The sequence below is a fragment of the Apium graveolens genome, chromosome 4, assembly GCF_009905375.1.
Source record: "Apium graveolens cultivar Ventura chromosome 4, ASM990537v1, whole genome shotgun sequence".
In the NCBI taxonomy this organism is placed as follows: Eukaryota; Viridiplantae; Streptophyta; class Magnoliopsida; order Apiales; family Apiaceae; genus Apium; species Apium graveolens.
Window position 1 is genome coordinate 34,242,530 of NC_133650.1, and position 4,101 is coordinate 34,246,630.

Consider the following 4,101-nt stretch of genomic DNA (forward strand, 5'->3'; position numbering starts at 1 on the left):
TAAAATTGGATCAAGAGTATAATTTTGTTTAGCCTGGCCGAGTGAATTTTATATATTATTTTGTTTTAACGAAAACTATTAGACATATTATCATTTAGTTATAAATATTTATCTAATTATGAATTCGTTTTATTTTGAATATTACTATAATTACGATGACCAGACCGACTACCACCCCAACTTTTATTATTTCGTTTTTAATATAATATTATAGATTTATTACTTTCTATATTCTCCACCTACTATTTTTTTATCGTAGCTAACCCGCAGCCGCTACTTTCGCGTGCGCACCGGGTAAACCCACCTACTATTTTAATACATAAGTAATAGATATCATGGGCTGTCTTAATACTTTTTATATTCTACATATATCCCATGTCGGTTGTCTATTTGCAAAAAAAAGATGTTTTCTTAATTTTATTTTTCGTAAAAATATCTATTTTTAAAACATTTTACATATAAAAGACTTTCAAATTAGAAAAAATTATATGCAATTAAATCAACCTTAGGTGCAATAAAATTTTTCATAAATAAATTTAAAGAAGATAATTTTGATTACTTATTATGATAGTCGTATTAAAATTTTATATTTAATCTTCATTATATGCTGGACATATTTTCCCAAATAATTTCACAAAATAGGTGAGCAACAAATGAAGTCATAAAAATAATATTTCTAGTGATATCTCAAAAATATTTAACAAAATATTTATGCAATAAAATAAATACTCATCAAAAGAAATTATAAAATTACAACTTCGTATTTTTTGAGAAAAAAATATATAATTGAAAGAGAAAAAAATACTTTTCTCAGGAAAAAAAGCATCTCGCATATTTACCTTTATTTTTGAAAAGCAGAAGCATACGCATGCATTTATATTATTATATCAAAGATAAAACAATGAAATTTTTATTATTGATACTCTAATCACTCAATTTACAGCCGTCAGTTCAAACAGACGAGAACCATTATATATAGTCTTAAAAATTATTATTCAAAGAGATATAAGGTTCGAATACCAGAAATGACATATTAAAATTATAATTTACAATATATAATAATTAAAACAACCAAACACGTGTCATATACTAGCATTATGGATGTGAAAAGGTCTCCCTTATATAAAGTTCCGTAAAAAACCATTATTTAAATTATACAAATACACAATTTATTTAATTTTTCGTCATATATAGTTACAAATTTTAATATCAAATTAAAAACGAAGGTGTCCAAATTTTTTATTTAAAATATTATTATAATTTAATAAAAATAGTTTAAAATGGTTTTGTAGTAGAATTACAGTAAAATCACACTTATCCAAAATTATTCCACAGTGGAATCAAATTTAAAATAATTTCTTTCAAATTTCAATTGTTAAACTTTTATTATATTAAAATGTAATTATTATTCTACATTATTAACCGATCTTGTATTTTTTAAAATAAATTTTACAATTTTTGATGAAATTCTATAATAAAATTAAGAGTTCTATGCTGTTCTCTATACAAGAGGGTTCTATTCTGAATAAAGACCCTAGTATTATTAATGAAACTAGCAAAAGAATCCAACAAGCAATAACACATTACATCTAAGACAAGCAAACTAAAAACAAGACTGAAATAAAAGAAACCCCAACAGGCGCTATATAAGACTACAATATCACCATCAATTACTGCAGCATCTTCTCCTTGCAGCCAGTGGCGGACCCAGAATTTTTTTTCTGGGGGTCTAAAAAAAATTTCGTACCATAATTGGTATGAACCACCAATTCACCATGATTTATATGGATAGACTTAGTAAAAAACATAGGAGGCAAATACACCAAAACACAGATTTAGATGGCAAAAGTATAAGGATGGGTTCGAACCCTGATTTCCTGTGAAAACTACAACAGTTTAACCACCTGAACTACAGTCACAATTGTTCATTTACACAGATTACATCAAAGATATTTGAAAACTTAGGGGGGGCCAGGGACCCCTCTGGACCCCCAGATCCGCCTCTGCTTGCAGCACCTTTTCTTCAACCACCTCAGTCTGAAGACAATCCTCATACATTGCTAAAAAATGATAATTAATGGGACCTTACCCCATGACATGACATATTCCACCACTATTTAACTACGATACTATCTCTTAACACCAATCTTGGATTAGGCTTCTCGGACAGTTGGATCTTGGTCCATAATGGGCTTTTTACTAATTTTGATAATTATCTGTATGAATGGAAAAGGGTTGCTTCAGATCAGAAGTAACCACTCATGATATGGTAAAAATCGGGGGGAAATACAAAGAAAGAGCGATGCCTACATTAAATCAATTGACTCGTCATGGTAGAGAAGTAAAATGACGCACAAACCGTACTCGAGCTTCTGATTAATGTCCCCGGAAGAAAGCAGTAAGCTTGCGTGTATCAACAAGAACACCGAAAAACCTAATACACCTACATGTAAGATAACCAAAATACGGTTGAGCAATCGAAATGATATATTTTCTCTCATTCCAGGTGTAGGTCATAATTTGTAAGAACATTTTATAGTCTTATTAAAAGGGGTAGAGAGAAAGATTTGTTGAGTGTAAAAATTTATTGTATTCGAGAAGTCGAGGATTTACAGGGAATTCCATATCAAAGAAGAGGCAGATCAAAATATAGTAGAATAACCCAAATTGATATGAATAGAAAATGCATGTTTCACTTTTTTTCTCGGTCAGTTGAGGTAACAACCACAATTTTATGCTACAAAAGAAAATTCTACGGGGCCCTTCTGAATGACCTATAATATAGTTTACTATACTAGCCAATAAAGGGTGTAGTATACTATATTTTCCCGTGGAGAAAGAATCCAAAAAAATATAAAGGTATTGCCTATAATAGTTGCTCGTTCATAGATTCACTCGATCACTTGGTAGTCTTGCTACACTACACGACATGGGTCTAGGGTTAATTTGAAGCAGACACGGCCAAACGAAGTAGAATTTATAGGGGATCCAACGTACTAAAATATGAAAGAAGAGAAGGTCTCTCCCATAAGGTAATGACTTTAAACTCAAATAAAGAATGCTCTTCTCCAAGGCATGAGTAAAAGAAAATAATTTTTTATACGGTGCGAGACCCGTTGATAAGCTAAGGCTATAACGTGAAGGAAGGCTAGAAGAACTACAGAACCACGCCCGCCAGAGCTAAAGGAGACCATAGGGAGTTAAGGAGGAAATCGAAAGATAGGTAATCCATATGGTGAAATATGAAAAGGAGGGATTGCTTCAAACCGAAAGAAATCGAGTCCATCCATACTTGAGTGAGCTATCAGGATCTACACATTCATCGGCCAACCAATTCGTTCGAAAATAAAAAAGGTAAACATTCTCTGACGCAAATACTATTACTAAAAAAGGGTAACAGGCAAGAGTAACAAAAGCTCCTAGCTCATTAAAATAGAAGAAAATCCTAGCTACTCTGGTCTTGATCCTTTATGACAGATATAGGTTGAAATATGACAAGGAGGTGGTTTCATCTTGCCATTATTCTAGAAAGAGAGAATTCGAGATGTGTTCAGTAACAAAGGTCAACGAAGGAAGCCACTCTATGAAAGTCAACTGTGCTTGGAATGGGCTATTTGCGGTTTCTTATCCTCAGAAAGATGGGACTCCTTATATATTTTCTATTGTCTTGGAAAAAATGTAAGTAAAGTTGCACGAGTTTTTTGAACAATTCTCCCTCCAAATATGGAGTAAAGAGAATGATATATAAGCATTGAAAGGAGACCAAAACTTGTCGAATTTCCTAATCTGCCTTACACCTAGGACTTGAGATGGACTTCTTATTCTCGCGATGACAATATCAAATGATATAATAAGAAGAATTCATCAAATCTATGATCCAATCTGAGCTCGAACTGGAGTGAGAAAAGGCTCGATCAAGGATACAAAAACTTATTTATATCGCCATGCTTAGCAAAAGAAACTTCTGTTATTTTCAGTAACGAATAAATCCTTTCGATTGCAAAACAACTCTTTTATGTACTAGAAATAGAGGGATGTAGCGCAGCTTGGTATTGCCATTTTTTTGGGTGAAAAGTTTAACTACCTAGTCGAGCCTCTTAC

At 31.9% G+C, this 4,101-nt stretch overlaps 1 pseudogene; it reads left to right on the top strand.

Annotated features, from left to right (window-relative positions):
* Positions 1-2,302: 2,302 nt before the first annotated feature.
* On the top strand, positions 2,303-2,780 carry LOC141718483 (small ribosomal subunit protein uS12m-like; annotated as a pseudogene).
* Positions 2,781-4,101: the final 1,321 nt, after the last annotated feature.